Raw genomic sequence first — 26982 nt, 5'->3', positions numbered from 1 at the left:
ATGATAAGTCATTCGTTTTCATTCAATATGTTTTTGCGAAAACCTCTTGAAATTTGCTTTCGACTCGGATTGAGAACGTTCAAAAATCGACACGATATATACGTATTTCAGTGAAATAAACTGTATCGTGAGATCTATATATGTGTATATAATTACACGTCTGTTGGTGAAAACTACGATCAGAAAATATTACGACGTTGCTCATTCCATCTGGATTTGAAGATAAAAAAATGTCTTATAGGAGGGGGAAAAAAATGTGAACGTCAAGCACATAAAATAACCCGAAGGGAAATTAACTTCGATATGAAATACATGCTAAGCAAATGGAGAGATGAATACGGCAGCCGGGTACAGCCGGGTATATATCTGATTTACGGTAGTATATTACTGCCAGTGTTATACAGAGATAAATTATCTAGATAAGATGACACATAATTGATATATGACTAAATAAGATAAATGTATAGCATTTAAAATATTTATTTAGATAATATATAAAACATAATCACATTTATATAGTTAAAAAAGACGAATAATTAATATTAAATACTGTAGAACCGAGGCTAGCAATAATACGAGTATTTTGTCTCAATAAATTTTTGGTAGAACCCGAATATTCGGGTGGGTTCATTTCCCTCCAAAAATGAGATACCGTTTTCCTCTATAGTCCATTTTCCTCAAAAAAAATAAATAAAAATAATTCTTGACCATTTTCATCTACTTTCCATTTTCCGCCAAAAAATAAAATAATAAAATCATCAATCGTTGATCGGTCTCATCAAAATTTGAACAGTTGACAGAACTTTGTTCTAATTCCTTAAGTATTACTTTTTTTGGCTGTGAGAATAAATAGTCAATTGCTTTTCGCTTACATGCATAATTCACTATTTGTCGATTTATTTTTTTTTTTTTTTTTTGGTGGTGATTATGTAAATTTTTGTATAATTCATCGGCTATTATTTCTTCAATTTTATTTATATATATATATATATAACTGCTTGACAAGTAGTTAAACAATATCGCCGACGTGATAATCCAGATTCTGATTTTAATTTATAAGCTAAAAAATATTTTTTACTATTACGAATTATCAAACGTTTTCCTCGAGAACTTTCAATAAACGTCGCTCTTTCAGACAATGTTAAAAATTAAAATTTTATAAATTCATAAAAACTATAAAACACACTACAGACACTATTGGACGTACAGTAAGCTACTAAAAATATAGTATAGAGTATATCGTATATTTGTGTGTCTGTCTCACTCAATATGTATAATAATAATAATCAGTGATAAATTATGATACACATTATAACAATATAAGTATATATGTATATGCCCATATGTTATATGTAAGTATCTTTATTAATCGTAATCAAAGTTACAATATTAAATTATCGACTGTTATAAACTGCGAGTATTGACGGACACTTGAAATAGCATTTTTTCCAAGCCAATAAAAACGTGACCAACCTTTTTTTTTTCGGGGGAAAATAGACAGTGAAGGAAAACGATATCTCATTTTCGGAGGAAAATGGCTACAGCCGAATATTTACCTACCTACTTAGAGGAGTTTTAATAATAAACTGACGTTTTATGACCAACGATTGAAATTACCTTGAGAAATTACTATGTAATACGTATTTTTTTTTTTTCATCAATCGTATAGATTTTGAATATCTAATTCACATTCGCCTTTAGATGGCCCAGAATAGTTGGTTTTAAATTTTTAAAGTGTCATTTAATAAATTATAATCATTTCGTAAATATTTTTATTTTGAATCGATGCTTCAGTTACATAATGGTTATTGAGCGTAGTGATTGTTTAGGATTTAAAATAATCTTATTTCAACAATTTCAAAAAGTATTGACCATAAATGATCAAGGAATAATTATCTGGATAATGTACAACACTGATTACTGCACGCACGTTCCGAAGTTTCCAATGGATACCGAGTCATGAAATCGAAATGCATGTACACGTCACGAAATCTCTAGATCACTGTGGTGAATTAAAACTGACGAATCGAACACCGTTCGTTTGTTCACCGTGAACGTGCGTAAAAGTAACACGTCATCGCGAATGGGTAGTGTGCGTGCGTGCGATTGCGCTAAAGTTTCGCCGTTAAATATTAAACATAACAGCTTTGACATAAATTTTTCTACGTAATTCAAACGTAATTTCCTGCTTATTTATTTATTTATTATTATTGTAATTTATGTTTTTTTTTTTCATTTCCGTACTGGGACTCAGACGATGTTGCAGTTTATTCGTTCGAATAACGAAATCTGTTTTATTCCTGTGTACCAAGAGTTCACGACTAATAAAATAATGCAACAATAAAACCGATGATAAATTTTTACTCGAGTGCGAGATGAAAAAAAAAAATACAAAAACATTCACACGTTTAATGTGCATACATACTACAGAAATCGTCTCCGCGAGTGGCATCATACGTAGTTTAGTCAGTATCAACAGAACAACCAAGAAAACTGTCGACTCTAGATTAACTTTAAGTTTCAATTAGTGAACATGATTTTTGGTTGACCCCGATAAATTAAGCAAATTTTGAGTTTACGTAGAGCTAAATTTTAATTTCTTATTCGTTAAATTTTTTCTGTTTGAAATACGTGATAACCAATTACTTTTACGAACGTCAACGATGATTTCATTTACGTTTTAATCTTTTTACTCGTTTGTTAGTTTGTTATTTGATTATTTTACAACGTAACAAGTATTATAAATTATAATCCCTAATATATTATGTTACTGTCTTTGTTTAAATACCCAATTGCGCCCTCAAATGTCAAATTTTACCTGTAAGGAATTATATTATGTATTATTCACCTTAATTTACACCAATGAAACAAACATAGGCAAACCATTGTATAATTATCAAACCAAAACGGTAGTAAAAACCAAAATAAATGATAATAATCTGACTAGAAAGATAAGAAAAAAAGAAGACTAAAAATTTAAATCCAGTCTTAATATAAAACAAAATATTTGATGTAATTTTATTTAAATATGAAATAGTTCTTAAACACAATAATATCTGTATTTCTTTACTCTGAATAAAATACGTACCGTTTGAATTTAATTCAAATATATTTGTACATAAACCTATTTATCATTAAAACAAATATAAAACCATATATTATTTTTATTAGCATACGAACTTTTCCAAATAAGTACATAACACTAGAATAAAATAAACATTTAAAAAATTGAATGATCTTACAACGAAAAATGTTACCCAATAATTTATATCATATAAAAGATCATATATCGTTCTCTAGAAGTGTAATAGTGGATAACAAAAACGTTTATCGAATAACATTATGAACCGTACGACCAAATATATTGCTTTATGTATTTGATTATTTAGTGCAGAAACATAATTTAAAATATATTGCGATTGTCACTATTTATTTTAACGTTCGGTATTACACAACACCGAATATCTAACTTGACCTAACTTGAATTTTTGAACTCTTGTTCGTGAATAATTATTCTGCGAGTCTTTTTTTTTTTATGTATATAAATATATCTGATACCCCGATATAGGCTTAGATACACCTTAGTTAAAGTATAAAGCAATAATATTCACAGAAATATTCTTGTCGTATAAGAACAATTTGCTGCTCGAATTCCTCGCTACCTTATTTTGAGAAAGGAAGAAATGTGGAGGATATATTATTTATTTATCATTTTCTTACGAATACGAATTGGTTCTACGCAAAATAACGACAGACATATTAAACTACTGTTTTCTTATGTAATGCACAAGTGTAAAAATTTACATCAACCGAGTAGTTATGATGAATTGTGTTCAAAATATGAATTGCACGTGATACAACAACGTGTTTATAGCACAAAGACACACATTAACATTGTATGGTTTTATTAAATTATTACTCAAAGGTTTAGGTTCAGAATTTCGTAACAAATGTGATAATATACATGTATTAACGCGCACACTCGTCGGTGTATTTTAGTATAATCTTTTGTTTGTCTTTTGAAAAGTTCACAAAACTCGCTCTCTGCTAAACCAAATGCACCCTTTTAATTTTGCATGAGTACACAAAAACACGCGCACGCGTGCACATATAAAATCCTTAACATTTTTAAATCGTCTCTCGATAATTTTCTTTAACGTATTATTCCGTTCACGCGGTTTTTATCAACCCGACCGCTCTGTTTCGGCGTCATGGTTTTTATTTCTTATTCTGTTACCCATCTTCGGCTAAATGCGTAAACATTAATCACGTGTGATCCCGCAGACGTTTCGAGAAGCAAAACAAAAAAAAAGAAAATAAATTAGAAACGTTTTTTTTTATCTCTTTCGTTCGCGATGAACATACAACGCGCGAACATGCAGATTTTACGAATCGGATTCTCCGCAGGGTTTAACCATCGAAACCGGTGAACAAGGACATGCACGCATCGAATCGGTTTTATCCGTCCGCGGCACATGCAAACAATACTTGTATTAAAGTGCGCGTGATTTACTCTTCGCGAATCCGCTAATTAGCAAAATGAACGACGAATGAAATATACGACATCATCACGGGAACGTCATAAAAACATTTGCACATGCTGCAGCTATTTTACGTGTTAGTAAAATTAAAAAATAAATTAAAAAATCCCGTACCTGTGGGCGTGGTGCGTTTCGTGACGATCGGACATGTACCGAAGTACCTGTGTACATTTTAACAGCAGACGCAATGTTGGTAATTGATTGCGACTCGAGTAGTAATAACGGTGTTGATATTCGGCGGGCTAAAAATTTCGTAATCCATACCGCTATGTATTATTCATTTGTCGCAGGGGCACATATAGATTTACTTCTAAGGTGGGGGGGGGACTTAAATTTCTTCTTTAATTCAGGCTCAAAATTTACAAGTAAAATTTTTGGTAATATTTAAATCAGATGAGTCTTTAAAATTTGTGTTTTTTTTTTTTTTTTAATCGATGCCGGATCCCATTAGAATTGACTATTGTTTAGTTATTTTTCAACACCTGTCTGTATTTTGAAAGTTATGTAATTATAATATAATAATATATACATGATCATACGCATCCGTTCGTCTTCAATTATTATATTTAATATGTTTTTCAGTAATTTTTCTTATCACTTATTCGTATTTTATAACCACATTTTTGTAGATAATCAAAATTGTTAACTAATTTGATTTTGTTATAGAATGATCCACATTAAAAAAAATTGAAATGTGTATTTTACATATAAGATATATATATATATATATCGATTTCTTAAATGCGGATTCATGGGATTGCCCCTCACCTCCTCCCCAAAATACGCCATTGATTTATCATGTGGTACGTGTTCATGTGTGGCGCAATAAAACACCGCGGCCGGGTATTGGAAAAACCGAATGTTCAGTAAAATGATTGGACTATTATATTATTATATTCGAAGTTGCGTATTTTGAAACAACAATATTAATACAGTGACGCGTATTGTTTTGGTAACAAATTCCGAAAGCGGCGGTACAAGATTATTTCGCACAGGATCGATCCGATTATTCAAACAGCGATTATATATACGTATGTATTAATTGATTTATGCGTTCACCATTTTGTCTGATCGCCATCAAACAACACAATATTTTCGATAATTAAATCATTTTACGATTATGTTTTATTTATTTGAAATAATCCGATTGAAAATTGGTTTATAAAAATCTTTTTTTCGTCACTCCCTTATTCCTATATTTTTATATACATATATTTAAATAAAAATATACTAATACTTTTAAATAAAAACCTCTGCGTTCGGTGGCAAAATATTTTACAGAAAATAAAATATGATATATGAGCAGTATAATAATATTATATCCCATATTGAACCAGGGATGTTATTTATAACTATTTAATCTTTGGATAAAAGTTTACAGTTGAAAAAGGGTGTACATATCTTATCTATTTTTACACAAACCTCCACCGTCCCTTTTATGAAAAAAAAAACTTCAAACGCTGATGGTTAATAAATTGTTAGCCCCATATTGCTTGTATCGACGATAAACATAACTTATATCGGGCATATTTCGTTCGATATATATCTACAAAATAATTATGCAATTAATTGAACGGGATCTTACGATTACATATGTTTTCAAAAAAAAAAAAATAAATGGAATTGTAGTAAATAAACAAATATAATTTTTAATTTTAAATTACCGTTACTACCCTCGCGTCTGCTGCAGTACATATCGAAGTTGTTTGGTTGGGAGTAACTGTAGCGACGACAATAATAATTCTGACATAGTCCACATTGGTCTAAAATGTAATTGTAGGTGAACAAGAGTATTACTTTAAAATATTTTTAAAAATGTTGAAAGTAATATATTATTTTTTTATACACCTTATCAAATACAAATGTAGTAAACAATATAGTTTACGAATCCATATGTACTATAATGATAATCTGAAGTGGTTAATTTTTAAACTGTTCGATCGCCAAACGTGTATTTCGAAAAACTGTTGTGGCTACAATGTATATTCTCAATTATTATAGATATTCTCGATTTTTTTACAATGGAACACATAAGGTAAATTAAGCATAATATGATTAATATATTTCTTAACTTATTGATAGATTCAATAGACTAAATAAAATTGGTAAATTTGAATTTCTCCTTCATTATTAAACTTTTACGGAAGGTGTTTTAAAAATAACTAATAGTAACTATTCACAAGTAATCTTTTCTCATAATACAACTTTCCATGATTTTAATTGTATAGCTTTCAATTAGCAGCTGTAGTTTTCATTCATATTTTTACAGCTGGTTCTACTGCAGAAAAAAAATCAAAAATAATACATATGAAGATTTCATTAAATGTTTGCATGATGAAGGCTCTTCAAAGCCTCAAATTATATTCAATCCATGAATTTTAATTTTAAATTAATTAAAAATATAAATATGATGTAATGCATTGAGATTTTATGTATAAAAAAACTTTTGATGAAAAATATTCGTAGTCTTGTTGTAATTTTGACAAGGGTATGGACAAAAAGTGCGAGGAAGTTGAGAGATTTATACAAAAGTAATAAACAGTCACTTCAAACTGAATTTCTAATGCCAAATACTTAAACCCTTATTTTCTTCTATTTCATGTTTGTGAGTTGGCCGACCATCATAAATATTTTTTAAATGTAATCAAAGATCAAAAAATCGAAAAATGAAAGATCCCCTAAAATCATACTAGTCCCCAGAAATAATTTATTTTGCTCAAAGCGAATTGCGAAAATTGGGTAAGAGAAATACCATGTTATTAAAAAATCTTTGACAACACCAACTAAGTCAATGAAAATAAAAAAAAGTTTCTTTAAGTTGTCTATTGATAAGAATAATTAAGGTTGGGCAAGTTAATGATATTTTTTAACTCAGTTAAGTTAATTGAGTTCATGTTCATTTAAGTTAATAATAGAGTTAATGGACATGAGAATTGCATCAGTTAAGTTAAAAATTAAGTTAAAATTATCGTTAACTTAACTTAATTTCAATTAATAACTAAAGTTAATTACAAAAAATAAATAAATTTTAAATTAATTACTGATATAAGTAATATATACAATTTACAACAGATCTTATTTAACATTAACGATAATGAAAACGTGGAAAAATCTTATTAGACTCTAATTAGAATAGAAAAATAAATATTTTTTTTATTTGGATTGTTTTTAAGCATTCAAATGTCAAATTTTTTTGGTAATTTATGTATCGTTTGTTTTTATTAAATTTTCATACAAATCAAATATAATAAATACAATTTTAAAAAAGTAAGTATTTATTTTTAATGTTCAATAACAGTATAAAAACTAAAAATAATTACTAAAGCTAAAAGCGTAACCATAAAATTATGCAGGCAATAAATGTATACAGTTGATACATAACATTAAAATAAATATATAATATTATTTAATTTTATTAAAATCTAAACAAATAAAACAATGGACAAGTTAATCGAAATTCCTGTTGAATATCAATAAAAGAGTCATCTCAAAACGTTGATCAGCTATTAAATTTCTTCTCTTATTCGATAAAATTTAATAATATCATAGATTATGGAATAATTCTAATAATAATAGAGTACAATTATTATTAAGATATATTTAGTCAATGATAATGTGTACCTATTTATGTAATACAGATTTATGGCCACTTTTCATGACAATGTTAAAATAATTCACGGGTGGCATGGCTATTTTTACTCAATAGTCTGAAGACGATTGAGTACTTTTCTCGAGACCGGTGGAACTAATAGTGGAATTAATAGTTAATACCGAGATAAATATTATGGTCTCATCTAAAAATTCTTCGAAATTTTTATTTTTATAAAAATATTTTTCTGGTCTTAAAAACCAAAATTAACTTGATTGGGATAAATGAAAAAATAATGCCTTGATTTCAAGTTATTTTATCAGTAGGGATCGGATTTATATGCACAAAAAATCCTCAAAATATGCTTCTAAAAATGCTATAATATGCTATAAAATATGTACTTAAATATTCACTTAAAATCTTGTTTAATATTATGTACAAATATGTGAAATGTATTATAAATGTAAAAATAATCATTAATTAATACGGTATTAAAAAAAGTATAAAAATGCTTTTAAATATTTTGTTGTCATTGTCGCCATTTAACATTCTTTATTTTCAATCATTAAAGTATAATTTTTTTTTATATATATAAATAAATACCTACATTAATAAAAAGTGAAAATAAAAATTGAATTCATATTTTACCTTATTGCATTGGATGATATGAGTATGTTATCTTATCTTTGGAAATAACGATCGGTCGCTATTTTATCGATATTATGTGGCTGTGATCGTGAAAATATGACAAAAACGAATGTGCTATTAATAATAATATACACTGTAAAACTACAAATATGCATTGAATATGCATTTAATAGGTAAAAACGTTGAAATATGCAAAGTAAAATTAGTATTATTTTGATAAGAAATATCTAAATTGGGGACAATGCTCTTAAGATTTAAAAAAGCTTATTCAAATATATATATATATGCATTTGCATATAAATCCGGTCCCTTCTTATCAGTTATGAAATAAGTTAAGTTAATAAGTTAAATTAACTTAACTTTTAACTTATTAACTCGTTAATACCTAGACTTGCTGATTCGTATGTTATTGATTTCGATCGATCTTTAAACGTCAAGATTACGAATATTTTTAAAAATAAGAACAGTCGAACTTGATTAGAAATCGATGAAAAATTAGTCTTTAACGTGAAATCCTACAGTGATTGCAGTACACGAGTAGTCTGGATTCAGAATGAGATTGTGCTTGTTAAGTATGAGAAGTTGCCTTTAAATCTTATAATCGTATTTGTTATTGACCATCGCACGTTCGATCCATACATTTTCTGTCTACAAAAGTTGAAAAGCATTCCGACTTCGCGAACGATGTGCATACCAATAGAATTCGCTGTCGTTAAAAATAATATACGAACAACTGTTGACGCAACGATTTGGGATATATTAACGTTGACCGCCTAAAACCGATTTGTAAGGCACTGGTCGCGGGGGTGCGCGTTGAGCACCGGAAACGCGACCCGATGAACCGCTAAATCCGTTCGGATTCGTTGCGCTCGGGAAACGTTCCGTCAACAACACGTTTACCGTTGGGCAAGGGCACCCGCAGGGATGGCCAAGGGGGGACAACGTAAATAATTGACAAAACATTGATATGCAATGAAATTAATTCATCGTAATTGATAAAATATAATTTATAAGTCTCGTAACGTTTTCGTAAGAGACTGATTATCGTACCGCTTGATTACTATGTTTCTATTAGTTTTTCGACCACTTCATTAAAACTCTTTGTTTCAATTTAAAAACGAAGTAAACACGTAATAATTTAGTTATTTGTTTTTTATTTATTTCGTGTTAATCTTTTTTACTCCGATCAGATAAAAAAAAACACTCCGTCGAAATTCAATACGAATCTACTCTCAGAGATAAAATAAGAATGTTAATATTTTCGTTCGAATATACGTTGATGAAAGCAAGCTACATAAAACACGTGGTTTGATAAATATTATTAAAACGTACTTACGTCTTAGTTTTAAAATTAACGTATCAAAATCTATGCAAGTAATTCGTAATCTGTCCGATAAATTCAGTATATACAAGTCCGTAATCCGTCCGGTTTAGTAATAAGTCATACAACTCAGTGGATCAGTTAAGCTTTCCGATACCAAAACCCTTCAGGCGTTCTAATCAACATACTTGTGAGTAATTACTTCAACGCTTTGGTAAATTACTAAAAACAATTCACTCAAAAACCTAAGGGTCATCAGTATGACTCATTACATTTAATCAATTAATAAAATCTCACTATTCAAATTTCCACTCTAGTATAAGTTCACATCCTAACCACCCTCTAATGACACAACATTCCTTTGCAATAGATTAACACACTCAGAAGACTCAAAATAAATCGGCCAAGAGACCTTTTGCATTAATCCTACTCCAGTAATTACATAGTCGGGTAGCCTAACTGTGTGTCATTCCCATGAACGCTAACCATCGCTAACGCTTTCTATGGAACTATAGACTTATATAACTATAGACATAACCTATGCATGCCAAAAATGTAATTCATCTAATTATTAAATGTACAAACTTCTATATGGATTGAAAATGTAAAAAAAAAAATAAATAAAATATTTAAACTATACAAAGAAAAAAGTTAAAACTACAATTGTAAAAGAACAACAATAATTTGTTGAGAGTAAACATATTTTTTTTCGTAAAATTGTGTCCGTTTGGTTGAAAAATACAATAATACCACGGTCTGAATCAGAGGCACCGTTCGGGTTGGATTAAAATCGTCTAAATCTACAATTTTATAAAATTTAATTATATTGAAATGAATTTTATATAGGTAAAATAAATAGATATTTTAAAATAAAATATACTAGTATACATATAAAAAAATTACTTTTCCTAATTTAAATTTCGCTAAACATGTTTCAGAAAATAACCATAATATAAATTTCGGTAACAATACAAAGTTCGAAATAGGGTTGGGATACGTCCCGATTTAGTGGGACATTCTCTGATTTTTTATATACTTATTCCGCATCCAACTTCAATTATTAGCGGGATGAGTATGTCATGTTTCCCGAATCCTGCTTCACAATAAAGCGTGACGTCAGTATCCCAATTTTTTTTATAATAATACATTTCAAAAGCTGTGTAACCCTTGAGTTGAAAAAAAATCCCAACCTTACATAGAAATATTAAATAAAAATAATAATATTTACATTAATTCAGTCTTAGAAGAGTTACACACCCACAATTAAATAAATAAAAATAATTTTAATAATATTTCAAATGCAGAGATCGTTTTAAAAATTTCTTACATGAATACATTTTAAATAATAACACAAGTATTTATAATTTTTAAGATATCTATGTCTAATTATAAATAGTTTTAATTAATTTCTCCTATTAAAATAAATTATCTATATGGTAAATTACGAATTTTTCTCAATTCATTCCTTCCTTTATTTTTTCTTATTCAATCACGATTTTATTGACTTTGTATATAACTTATGATGATTTTTTAATCCAAAACCGGTCGAACATTAAAAATAGATCAACACTTCAGATTAAGCATTTATTTATTTATTTGTATATTAATTTATGAGTGGTATTATTTTTTCTACTTTTTATAATATTATATTTTATTTTCTATTATTTTATTAAAAATAAATGTTTCACGTCTAGTAGGTAAGGGCCATAATTAACTAATATTCTTTAATAACTAGTATTATAAGTGATTGTTTTACTGTACAATGATTAAAGGTTAGCATAATGGCAAAACTACGATATTTCGTGTAGAGGTAAAACAATTTTTTTTTTTTTTGTGACCCTTAATAGGTGTCTCTCACCTAAACATAACAGACGCACAAAACTTTTTAAACAAAACATATGAGCATAATTTATTTTAACTATACGTAACGTATCTATATTCAGTTCATCGTATTATTACTGCATCACCCAACGTTTACTGTTCAGATCAAAGTTTGTACATAATTTGCTATATAATACGATGAGGTTAGTAAAAGATATATATTTTTTTCAGTACCTATATTTACTAATTAATCTAAATGAAAATTCATAATAACTCCGTAAATAAAATATTCGTATCTGTAGCAAACGAGTTCAGTTTGAAGTGGGTGAAATTAAATTATAATAATTGCAATATGAGTAACATACTATTTGTATAAACAATTGAAAAGTTAACCACTTTTGCCTGACAACACGAAAGTTTTACGAGGAATTGAATTATACCATTTACAATAAACTTGTACATTGTTCAATGTTTCAAGCACCAGGGTGGTTCAGTGTAGTATTATCAAATATTTACTCGGTATACATACGATGAAATTGGATTAATTACTAGACCAAAATGCTGAGTTAGTATACGATTTTTGATAGTAAATAATTGTTTTAACAATATTATTACATGTGTATTATCATTCAGACAAATAATATTATCAGATCAATATATATATGTATATTTTTAACTACAATAGTTCATTTTGCAAATTATGGTGGTTTGTAAGAAAAAAAAAAAAATAATTCATACGTCATTGTAATGTGACCATCATTTTTTCTCAGCAATAATATAGTATTTCTCATTTGGAACTTCACTGATATTATAATACAACTAAAAAATTGAAAATGCTATGGGTCGTTACATTTATAAATATTTTCATTGTACAACGTAATATATTACTCTTATATATACTAAAATGCGTTGATTTACATCGGTTAATAATAACGAATCCATATACAGACATATTTTGATTTACGGTGATAAAATGCAGCATTATAGTATGTCAAACTGCTTTTAGTTGAATTGCATTTGCATGCATTAGTGCAATTTTTCTTAAACACCGACGGATTTGAACCATTTATATTCATTTTTTCCATGATCTTTGTTTTATTGATTTTGTGAAGCATGGGATACCAAGTTTTCAACACATTACGCAATGCACTCAACAATATAAAAATATTTCCACTAAACTCCATCAGAAAAAATACGAATTCCATTCTTATGAGATATTTTATGTATTTGTCAAATTACATAATATCATGTTATTAACTGTATAAATATGTATTGAAATCTGTAACTTTTTATAATTTATAATTTTATAAACAATAACTTAAGTATCACAATCGAATAATAACATTTTTCTCAATCTCAATTATTAGTTCAATCATAAAAAATAATAAATCAAGCAGAGAATTTTTACTGGATATTATCTAAATAATAATAAAAATTAATCATTCAAATAATTTTCGATCATAATTATGCAAATAATTTTCAAACATAACGCTACTACAAAACACAAATGCACTATATATTAATTTATATTTATTTTAGTAATGGTATACCACGAATGTGAGGTGCAACATAAACGTAGTACTGCGCATGGCGAACTACATTATTGTTTTATTCTATTAGACGTTAGCGCATGCATATGCCATATACCTTTTAATTATTGGATATAGACATGTATCATCGTATGTCGTTGTGTGATCAAATGTAAGTAAGGTTTATCTTATATTCATAAGTTTAAATATAGAGCTCTACACAATTATATAATGGTTGATGTTGGCTTTTTAATAAGTGCATTTTTTAAATAACCAATAACCAATAACTAAATGTTTACTCGAACGAAACTACCGAAAGTTTTATAGGTAATTTTTTTTATTCGAACAAAACGTTTTCTAAATAATAATCTAAATAAAATATAATTCAAATAACGCTTTAATATTAAGTAAACATTTGTATTCCGTTTTCATGAACTTTTTGTTTTTCATATTATTTATTTTTTATTTTTGAGAAATGTATAGCTCTAATTTCTTAAAATTATAGAATTTTTTTTTTTTTTTTTAAGTATCATTAACGTTAAACATTTTTAGTTTTGAAATTTGAATGGATTTCTCTATAATTTACCGAAATATTATTATTTGACAATAAGCTACATTTCCTTTAAAAGCTCTCTGAGACAAAAAAAAACCGATTCTCATTACTCTTAATTTCTCTTTTTCGTTTGATTCATATAGTCTGTGATAAGCTATATTTTTTACTTTATCTATCCATCACAAGTTATTTACTTGTATTTACTTTTTTATTTCTTAATAGATACTTACAAAATATCCTCTTATATTGATTCGTGCTTCTAATTTACTATATGATTTTACTGACGAGTGAATTTAAGCATTTAAATTAATTATGAGATGGGTCTTATTGGAATGGAAAAAAATAAATTTCCTAATATGAACATTTTTAATGACTAATTTTATTTATATAGTTATTCAATAAACGTGGTATTAAAAAATAAAAATAAACAATTAAATTTCAAAATGTAAAAGTAAACAAACATTATTATTAAGAAAAAATCGATTGGTAAGTAGAGAATTAGTTTACATAATAAAAAATAAATAAATACATACCCAGGATCAGTGAAAATTACTAAAATATGCATACTGATTTTCTACAGCTTACCATGTTATTATACCTGTGCACTACAATTCTTCTGAAGGAGCGAATACGTAAATGTATCAACTAAATTTTATAAAATATACCTATATAATATTATGTTTACAAATGGTTTTAACATTACAGCATCATATGCCCGGTACTGTCAATGAAGGTTGATTGAGTTTCTACTTTACGTTGTATCTACCACTTGTTACAAAATAGAATAGCTTTAAATATTCGTAGTTATATTTAACGCATTCGACGTAAATCTAAGAACGGCATAATGAAAACTCAACTGAATTTAGAACCTCTTAATAATCTAAATTGAACATGTATTCATAAATAATGTAATATTGAAAACGTTAATGTGTCAAGCTCTCTTCAAAATATTATTACACAATGATCGATTTGTATTAGTTAATGTATCAAGTACCAATTTTAACGTTTAAAAGACACTACTTACATATAGATTTTAAAACCATTCACTTCAGTGGACAAGATTTGTGTTTGGGCAATATTTCTAATCAAACATATTTATTTTTTTATCTTCAAATTAATCTAAATAATAAAAAATAGAAACACAAACAATTAAAAGAGTTTTAAGGCTTAGAAATATAGATTTAATTTAATTTGTTGTTTTTAATTTTTTTATTTTTATTTAATTACTCAAAACAAAATTAAAATATTAAATATATAACGATACTAATACTGATATTTTTCATTCACTCCCAAATTAATAACACAAAATCAAACAGTACTTGATGTATTCTTGTTTTAATAAAATAAAATTATTAAAATTAAACATATTTTAATGCAATTTATAAAAACCAAATTAAGGCATTAAAAACATGAAACTAATAATTAAAAGAAAGTTTCTTTGTTGATTACTTAAGTTTTACATTTTATAACTAATCAAAAATACTTTCAAATATAAACTTAAAATATCAAAAACCAAGCTTAACCAAACGTAATTTAATGAATACAAGATAAGTTTTAAAAGTTATTAATTTAATATAAAATGTATATAAGTATTTCATGATTATGGAATACAATATTGCTTGAATGTGATTTAACAGTATAATAATTAAATAAAAAAAATAATAAAAACCATGTTGGCTATCGATATCCAAATTGTATCTTCCTATCCGTCTTCATCTTTATTCTTGTATTCGTGTTCATATTGTACTTCACATTCCTTCATGTCTTCATAGTTCTTTATCAACATATCCGACTCTATCTGTGTTTTCTTACACTTCATCAAATTTTATTTAAACTTCTAATCAATTTTCTAATTTCTCGGCATATTATTTATCGTCTTCCAATTCATCTTCATCATAATTTTTAATTTTTGTTTTTATATTATTCTACATCGTCCTGTCCGTCTCCACATCCGGTTTAATATACTTCTTTGAATTTTTTTTCCTCTTATTCTCCAACTCCATCTATGTTTTCAAATCTCTCTTGGTATTCTTCATAGTCTTCCAATCGGTTTTATCTCTTTTTTCATATTCTTTTTCGGTATTATTCACCGTCTTCTTATCCGCCTTCATATCTTATTTTATGTAAGTAATCATAATTTTCTTCGTTTTCCTCTCCGTTTCCATTTCCATCTTTTATTCGTCTTCCTTTCCATCTCGATCAGTGTTTTCTTTTACTTCATTGTATTTTTCTTCGTCTTCCTCTCAGTTTCTATCCTCTTTTTTAATTTTCTCATCGTTTTGTCTTCTTATCTGTCTCCACTTGTATTTTATTATACTTCATCGTATTTTTCTTCGTCTTCTACTCAATTTTTTAATTCCTCTTGATATTCTCCACCGTCTTTCTATCCATCTTCAACCCTCTTTTCTTATTCGTAGTCATACTATTCTTTGTTTTTCTCTCTGTTTCCATCTTCGTTTACATTTTGTTTTTCTTATTGTACTTCACCTTACTTTCCATTTTTATCTTCATTTTTTTATTTGTTTTCATATTATTCTTTCTCTTATTATCCGTACCTTTAATATCCTACCTGTATTTGTATTTATCTTGTACTGTTTTCCACCTGCCGTTTTCGCATCATTCATTGTGTATATTTTTGCCCTCAACAACTTCCGTTAAGTGCAAGTAGTGAGCCCGATAACCATAATTGACCACTGGCGTGGAAACTGGTAAGTATTACAGCACCTCCACTCCATGCGATCACGACATTAATAAATCTGCTCGTGAATTCTGATTACGCACAACCGTGGCACCGAAATAAATCTTTCCCGCGCCTCCATTTTCCACGCGGTTATTATCTCGGGCACGTACGCGCAGTAGCATGTTTACGTGTAAAACTATGACTAGACTTAAACTAAGTGATTTGGCTAGCCACGTACTTATCGATAATGTGAACTTACTTCGCCATCGATTCCAGAACACTAATGGAAGTACATTGAGTACATGATCGCGGTGTACGAGTCATCGATGAAAATTATTCACTTGGGTTTTTTTTTTGAGTATGCTATAAAACTTTTTAAGTTAACATTCAATTTTACTTCCCTGAGCCAAATATTTTTCCTAGTCTTAAGTGTGTATATTTAATGCCAAATTTCGAACTGAGAGTTATTTGGTTGATAAGTGTTAAATGTTTGCGTAGAGTATTTTTCCACGCGTTTCCTGTCCATCTCAGTTTCGTTTGCTATTCGCTTGCACCAGGACCAGCGAGAACTATTGATAGCTCCGGGGCTGATCGGTTCCAGGCCCGTTTTATTTATACTTGTTTGGCCAAGATATACATACTACTTGACTTATTTAAGTATAGTATAAATACTTATATTCTGCGGCGAATGAGATTATAAAATAATTTTGTATAATAAGCTGAGACAACGATATCTCTCGGAAGTACAGCCCCACTCTTTCGCTGGCCCGAGCTAGGACGAAATTTACAAACATTATTTTTTGTTTGTGTTAGCTATTTTAATTTTATATAATATGTCCACTATTTATTAAATATATTTGTTGAATAATCACGCTGCATTTTTGACATAATTGTTTTTTTTTTTAAATTAGTTTCTGTGCACATGCTTCCATATTGTTTATTATGAACTAAAAAATAGTTACTGCATCTAAAGAACAGTTTAATCGTTGAGCTACCCAATCATAAATATATGAGTCTTATTTATTGTTGCAACATCATTCTTATTTTAAACATTTATCTTGTAATATTTAATCGTGACACTCATTAAGGGCTGTTGTTCAAAGGACTTTTATGAACCTAGGAGTCATAAAATTGTTTTTAGTGTTATATTAATGATATAACGCTATCTTGCTCTGAAATGAATGAAGTAATACAAGAGCCAAACACTCGGTGACGTTTTCAAGAAATACCCAACTACTTTTTAATAAATATAATACATTGTTGTAGGTACCCATTAAATATTAATTAACGTAATAATTACCATAAAGAATGACTAGTTTTAAGAAATGAAAACCAGTTCATGGTTAATTTATTTCAAAATTGCTTTTTTCGCAAATATCGTACACATCGTAAAATATCATCATCAACATTGTCTGTGGCCGAATTTTCTTTACCACTCGCTCAATGTTCTATCCATTTACTCTTCTTTATTTTTTTCTATATTTTTCCCTGGCATATAAAATTTAAACTACAAAAATTATTAAGTTGTACCGGTTAATAAATATAATACAAATAATTGTTGAATTAAAAATACATTATACGTAAATTATATTTTGCAGTCTTATATAGGTACAGCTTAAGTACGTTATTTAAAATCGTTAAGATTATTTAAAATACCTACCAAATAATACTTTGTTTGTTCTTGAAGCTCAGTATGATTAATATTTCAATGCTTTTGATTTTTCATTGATTAATACATTTTTTATATTACGTACTTACATGTATTATTTTGAATATATTCGTCCTAACTATAACAGTCATCTTGAAATATAATAAAATCATCTCTGTAAAATCACTCCTAATTTTTCTATTATAAATCAGTTCATCGATTTTACGAGACTATAATTGAAGTCTAATGTCTTACATTCAATAATCGTGTTTTAGTCGGATAAAATCGATTTCAGTTTATAACCGGTAGAAAATATTTCATTAATAAAGCTATTGCATAAAATTGACGATAATCTTAAAATGAAATATCAATAATTATATATTAATGGCTGGATTTACACCCATGGAGCCCGGGGCAAACAATAATTGAATAACAACAATTGCTTTATATTATAACCCATTTAAACATACAAGTTTATAGAAAATAAATTTAATTCATATACATTTTGTTAATGATAGTATTTTAAAACACAAATCAACTAAAAACAAAAACTCTGATACCAACCCTTCAGCTAATAAAATGTGTACACTACTATGAAATAACTGTTTAGAATCAATGATCAAAAGTTATTTGTTTTCAATGTGAAAATTCAAGTACGAACTTTTACTGATAAGGAAAGTTACAACTGTAATAAATGGAAATTATTAGTGTTTTATTAAATATATTATTATGATGAATGTGAATGGTTATGATTAAATCATAAATTGTATGAATGAAATCTTTATTAAAATAATAATCTATGTAAATGTTGATTAGATAGATATGATGACTATGTTTTACAATAAATCGGATAAATAATTTCAATTGCATGCCTATTTGTATGTTCTAAAATAGCTTTGATAAAAAATGTTAAAAATGTTATTTAAATTTACATTTTTGAACGGCAAATAATTGATGAAACCCTTTAGATTCTATTCTTGATGTTTTTTATAAATTCCATTAATTTGTTATCGAACAAATGACAACGATATTGGCGGTATTAGACAAAAATATTTTTCTGGTCTTGAAAATCAAAATTAACTTAATTGGGATAAATGAAAAAATAATACGTTAGTTTTAAGTTAATCTATAAGAAAATAAGTTAGGTTAATTTTCGAGTTATGAAATAAATTAAGTTAATAAGTTAAATTAACTTAACTTTTAACTTATTAACTTGTTAATGCCCAGGCTTGCTAATATCTACTACATTTTTTATACTTTTAATAATAATGAATTATTTTTTTGGGCCCCCAAAATTTGATCGCCCGGGACAAGTGCCCTTTATGCTCCCCCGATAAATTAGGCCCTATGTATATTTATGATACATTTTTTTGTGGGTTATGTTTCCTGCGAAACTCAACACGAAGTATAATATTCAACTAATGTGCAAGAAAAACATAATAACGTTTCGGTTACAAAAATTTAACTAAACACTTTTATATATGTACCTGTAGGCATGTATGGGTGAATGCAAATACATAAAATGGTTTCAAGGGGATCTAAACTTATACATTAAATTCTTATATTGTCTTATGAGATTATTCGAATACCTTCTTTATGTGCTTTTCCTCGGATTTCGTTCTAAATGTAAACAAATATTTCTGTTAACCGAATAATTTTGTACGAGAAGTGGAATTACATTCTACGTTTCGAGCGTCTGTCGTAGAAAAAAATGAAAAAATGATGGTACACGTTTTCATATCGTTTACTTCGAACCCGCGTGAACCGTTCGTATAACTCGGTCGTTCGTAAAGTTCAAAAAACGTTTCAATGTCGTTTGCAATACAGGATTAATACAGATAATTAAGAATAATCAAAAAAAAAAATAAATAAATAAATAAATAAATAATAATAATAAAAAAAACCGTACACACGGTGCACCGTTCCACACCATTCGACGAGCAAATGGGTTAACTCCTTCCGGGTTCCGGATGGACGTTAAGAGCTCGCGTTCGCACGCTTTATTCACGTGGAAAAAATGCCGGGAAATACCTGGGCAGGGGGTGGTTCATGGAGTGCCAGAAATACGTACGCGATACCATTTCGACACGGAAAAAAGTAGTCTATTGACATACACAAAAACCACGCGCGGCAAACATATTAGCTTTCATATTAACTAGAACTCCAGTAAAACTTACATGTAAATGTTTCGTAATTTTTCTACGGAAGATTTGGCGGTAATCGCAATTGTAGTTGATGAGAAAACGGATATAGAAGATGTAAAACAAAAAAAGAAGACCATTCTCAGTACATCCGATGGATAAAAAACGAAAAACGCACAGGCGAATACGTCGTTATCGTGTTCGCAACGACCGTGCAGAAATGCGCTGGCATGTATTGTACACACCTACCTAACCGGCACGGACAAAATATCCTCTTCTAGCTTGCCGACACTTGTCTGCGCGCACACGCGACGGTGACAAACACTAGACGTGAAAACGTTTCATGGACATACTTAAATAATAATTTTTAAATAATAATTTTCAAGGTGCGGTCCAAAGGGTGTCTCGGGGTTCGGTGGAAACGGTTGTTTTTCGCGAACGTCTGGAGCGATCGTCAACGAGACCGTCTCGGCCCGTTTCAAGTCGCACCGATCGAGTCCGTCAGTCGCCTCGAAACTTTTCGTTTGTCGGCAAAAGCATACCCTTTTCTCTCATCGGCACCGGGACCCGTGCTCGAATCGTCCAGACCGTCCTACCCATACACAACACCGTTTCGACGACGAGTGTTTTGTTCGTGTTCACTGCATTTCGATTTAGAAAACGGACTAAAAATGTGCGACCATGTTGTGTGCTACGAAAATAAACCGGTACCGTGGTTACCCAGTGGGCACCAAATATTATAGTGAATTGTAGAAATGAAAAACTATTGAAATTATCGTATGACATGAAAACCGGTACGATTATTCTTAGCGAAAATGTGAATTTTTAATATCATTTGTAATTATTATATTAATCTTAATATAAATCATAATACATACGTACTATCTTATTTATATAAAAATGGTATTAGGGAGCAAGCACGTAAATTAGAACAGAGCCCGCGTTGCGTTGCGTTTTCGAGTTTGAAGCGTATCTAATGCATTCAACACCTACACTATGTACATACTAACGCACGTTCATATGTGATCTTAAATTTGAATAATTCAAAAAGTTTAGGTCTGAATTTCACGTATGTTACATTAAAAACGATTTCGGCATAAATCAAAAATGGACCGATTAATGCAAAATTCTGTACACAAATTACTGATCACTAACTATATATATATTTGATTATACATTGTTCCATTGTATAATTCTAGAATAGTAAATTTGTTAACCATTTGATGTCTGGATAGATACACCGGACGATATAGATAATTAAAGAAATAGCACATCCTTAATCTGACTTTGTCGGCATTGTTTGCGTTCGTTTATCGAATACCTAAACGGCTTCCATTGTCATACCATCGTTGCAATAACCTCATGTTATTATGTTATTATTATGTTTTATTTATTCGTACAGTAATAATAAGATTATTTTGAGCTATCATACGGTTAAACCATATTTTAACGGACGTCGAAAATCATTGTTTACCACCTCGATTTTGCATTTTACTCGATGTCTTGTCCATCATATTCCATTAAGCGATGCTTATTCCTCCCAGAGCGCATACGTTGTTTCTACTTAACTATTACATACTTACTTTTAACGTCGATCTCAAACCTTTTATTATCCTGTGTTATACTAATAGAGATGCTAAGCTTCTAAGAGCGAACTTCTGTTCTATATTTTTTATTATTTTCAATGTTAACTTAAACTAACTGGTTTTTCAAATTAAATCTAAAAACACAAAATCCTTATAATATATTATTTTATTACTTGGTGAATTATTCAACCTCGGCAAGGAGATATTTTATAGTTTTATAAAAAAATTGTAGACTGAAAAAAGCACATCAGATAATATACTAATTATACTGTATGAATTTTCATACATCACAATCAATAATTATTAAAATCAATATATTAGACAACAAAAATATTTAACAAGTAACCAAAGAGAAAAAAAATATATATGACCGGCCCAAAGCCAAAAACCATTTTGACCCTTAAATATGTAACTTTCTAAAAATCCTTACTTAGCGTATCTAACACACACATACACACATATATATATATATATCTAATAAGTACATTCACTCAACATTTTAAATAGATTAGTATGAAAGCTTTGGTTGAGTGTACGTTGATCGATCAGTAAGTCAATGATGATTGAATTTTACTTATAGATTGTATTTCTCTGCATGGTCCGGGCTATATAAATCCGGTCTGAAATGGACAGGATCATGATCCGCGGTTAGGTTTATTCACGTATAAAAATAGGCGAAAGATTGGTTTGGTTCGACTGCATATTTTTAGGAAAGATACCGGTCCGTTATTGGTTTAAACTATAATTATTTCACTTCATCCTGTTTATAAAATATAATCAGATCGGTTCGGTTCGGATCAGTCGATCCCGACTAGTCAATTACTGTATCGATTATTGAATTTAAATTTTAAAGACATCATTTATAGAATTAGTAATAAGTATATTATCATTAAAATCAACACTATACATCTGCGTCATTATTAATGCACTTTGCAGGTATATACTTCAAAGCTGGTCATGATACTTATTAATAATTACTATAGAAAATATTTTTTGAAGAACAACGGTTGCAATTATTCTCATTATGGTGCGGGCGACAACAAAGGGCTTTCATACAGCTGCCAAGCCACACCACCAGATAGAATTTGTATTTATAATCAATTTTAGTCTGTACTTTTCTATGCACTACATACTATCAGATTTATAGTTTTGTAATAAATAATCTACGAGCAGTTTAAATCTATACCAATTATTAATTATCTAATATAGTTCAAAACTTTTTTAGTCCAACATTTTTTTTTACTTCAAATGGTTTTTCCGATCTAACAAATTATATTTTCAGTCAGATCCGATCTATAAACAAATTTAGCAATCGGTTTAGTCCGACTTCGGTCCTTTATTAACATTTTGAGTTCGGTCTAGTCTTTAAAATTACGGACCGTGCAGACCAGTAACAGATTGATTAGATTATTTAAAACAAAAATTATATTATTTTATAAATTTCTTCGTTTTTAGATAATTGTTGAATCACCAAATATCTTATACTTAATATATAAGATGTGACTTATTAAAATCAATAACTACAGAAAATATACATATTTATTCGGTCTTGGAGCCATATAAGCCACACCGTTATTGTTGATCACATTAAATTTTATTTAGACAAATTTAACTTTATTTCCTCCTTAAATACTCTTTATCAGCAAGAGAATAGATTACTTATAGGTTCATGTTTTATGATATTGTAATAAGTAGGAACGTGATATTATAATTTAAAGTGTTATAATTGATTATTTTGTATTTTATAAAATTCGAAAATAAATTGAAAACGTTTGAAATTTTCGCTCCAATACGTACCATGTAAAATAATTACAATAGTACAAAGTGCTGTGATTTATGATAAAAATAAAATGTTCATCGATTGAATTAGATTCAAATGTTAGCAGTGACATTGCGTATATATGAGACACATTATTTTGGTTGTTCTGAAACGTCGTGGTAACTAATATCTTGCCGTTTTCAATCGTTACATTTAAATCACGTGCATAACTTTCTAAGGTTATATAGTTAGACGTCAGTAATCACTGAACCGATGGACCGAAAATTGACGATAGATATAGATACAAAATACGTGATAGACGATGTATATTGTATTACGAGTACAACAATGTCGCTATTTTGTTCAATCTTGAACTGTGTTCATGATTTCCGAATGAAGTCAACACATCTTTATAAATGGTTTGATAGACAGTTAAATATTTTTTTTTAATGTTTTTAACAAATTAAAAGAATTTATTTTTTACAGTCGTCTAAGATCCAATATATGTATATATATATATATAAAAGAATAGTATCTCTTCCTTAAGTTAATATTTAAACAGTAGCCTCATCCACTCTGCGCAGATAAATATAGTATGTTTGTGATACTGAATAAACTTTTGATTATTAAACAATTTGAGCTTTATCGATGAATTATTATGAACGTGTTTTTTTCATCTTAAATAAATTACTTCTTTAGAAAAAAACTAGTTAATCCGAATACCTGTGCTGCGTCGCTCCTAAAAATATAAATAATCAATACATTACATTAACTTCACATAATTTATCGCAACAATGCGCACACACTATATATTATAATACATATTCTCGTGAAATCTCATTTTAATGAACTATACCTCGAATAACTGCTGGTCACTCCGTTAAAAAAAAAATTCAATAAAAAAATACCATCTTCTTATTTGACATTTGTAATGGAAACCGTGAAAGTTTGACGGACCGTATCGTGGTGCGTAGATTTAAAATGTCGTCAGAGCATACAATTGAAACCATAAGTCCTGTAGCGACGCTTAGTCGCTGTGTTAAGTTGAACGTGAAGTTTGCACGACGGCCAGCGGTTACTAACCAATGAGAATCGCAACGCTTCGCGAGCCGGTGACAGGAGTATCCTGGTCGGGAGGAAAAAAAAACGTGCACGAATCCGGCAAATTAATTTAGCGATACTACCACGTAACACCCCTATGTAATGAACTCGGCCGTGTGACATCTGACGACACACACACACACACACACACACACACCCCATGTCAAAAGTAATTATTTCAGTCCGTCAACAAAGAGAACTGCGCAGCCATCACGAGTGTAATATATAATAAATGCGTGTACAGAACAGAGGAAAGAAAAAAAAAGAAACCCGCACAGCCGAGCAACATCTGGACTGCTACATAATTTTGACAGAGAGATGTATCTACTTACGTTGTTCGCGCACGTTAATCAAATCATCCTTTCCTTCGCCCGCAACTGCCACCTCCACCACTGGGCTGCGCTATTTGATTATGTTTCGCTCGAATTACGTTTAGCGTCATCTGGGTAAGTCATAAGTTAAATTTTATTTCTATAATTTTTTTAACACGCTGAAAACCCGTGCACAACCGTTCTGTCGTTCCGCAACGTCCGGTTACGCACATTATATCAAGCCTTACAGCTCTGGTAAAAATACGACTTGAAAAATTTAACCACCCGGGCGTCTACCACTAGGGAACCAAAAAACATTTTGGTAATAATTTGGAAAAAACCTGCCCACGAATGAACACACGTTATAGTAAAATATCGAAAATGCCAAACATATTTATTTGATTGCCCTTGCTGAGTGAAAAGGAATCTACCAAATCCGTTGATCTTGATAGTAATAGTTATGAAACATTTTTAATTAAAAACGTTTTTTTTCCTCGCCTCCTATCTTCGTCCGGTTGACAACGGTTACGACGTATGTCAATTTTTACACTCCAAAGATGGCAATCTGATAACCAATCTATGTAAATATCCTCCACCGGGAATATGAATAGATAACCTAACTTGTACTGTCAATAGCGGTTATATGTATATTTCGTTTTTTTTTTTTTTTTTTATACAAAGTGTACAAAAAATAAATAATATTATGAGACTATCCCTTGAAAACTTCGTTCCCTTAAATGTATATCTTATTTTTCCATAAATCACTTACATTGGCTCTTCGTTCGGTGTTCATCAGTTGTGCCAATTTTAGGACACTACCTGTGCAATACATATATATTGTGCCGATATAAAAAATGTACACCCAAAAGGTATAAATCAATTACGTTGGAGAATTTTTAACCATTTAACTGAAGAGGCATATAGGTAAGTTCTATACAAAAAAATGTATAATTTTGGTAAATAATAATTTCTTTACCACCATACTAACCAAAACTATTTCCATTATGAATTTAAGCACGAGTCACGACGACTATACGTACAACGTGTGGAACTATATTGAACAGTACTTCGAATTTGTTTTACAAACATATGATATTTGTCCACATTTTGTTTTATTTTCAAATAATAAAATAATATTATGATAAAAATAATGGTTTTCAAACGTACCTACACGATTACAACAACGTAAACCCATTTAATACCAAATGTACAATACTGCTAATCTGTAAGTTCTAAAATCAATGGTATTATACACGTTTATATTTAAATACATATATATAGGAATCGGTTGGCCCGATTGACACACAACATTGTCCTCTTCGTTAACCACTGGACTTGGGTGCGTGCAAGATCATTCGTCCACGTTCTTGGATCACGCGAACAATTGATGCGAAAAAAAGAGAACAAAAAATATCCGTCATTTAAATCTCAGAGCATGAAACTAAACGGCGCACAATACATGCGACATCAAGCTTTATGGAATATTATTGAATGAAACAGTAATCGATGGATCTATTATGCCTATAACCGCATTCTACCGCAACATCATCATCACGATGAACAAACCGTACATTGCGGGGGTGGCGAACTTGCGATTCGCGAGCCACACGTGGTTCTTGTCGTTGTCAGATGCGGCACGCGTTTTGTTTATAAAATTAAAACATAATTATCATATTATAATTATTTTTAATTTTAATTTTTTAAGTAATAAGTTTATAAAAATATGATGAACTTATTTCAAATTGATCTATAAA

At 29.2% G+C, this 26982-nt stretch overlaps 1 protein-coding gene across 1 annotated transcript in view; it reads left to right on the top strand.

The window, feature by feature from the left end:
* Positions 1-26982, top strand: part of LOC112683341 — a 143899-nt gene that overhangs the window by 57767 nt on the left and 59150 nt on the right. The window lies entirely within an intron of this gene.

Source organism: Sipha flava, unplaced genomic scaffold (assembly GCF_003268045.1).
Source record: "Sipha flava isolate LNK unplaced genomic scaffold, YSA_version1 224_pilon_pilon, whole genome shotgun sequence".
Taxonomy (NCBI): Eukaryota; Metazoa; Arthropoda; class Insecta; order Hemiptera; family Aphididae; genus Sipha; species Sipha flava.
The sequence above is the reverse complement of the archived record's forward strand: the minus strand, read 5'-3'. Positions and strand labels throughout refer to the sequence as shown.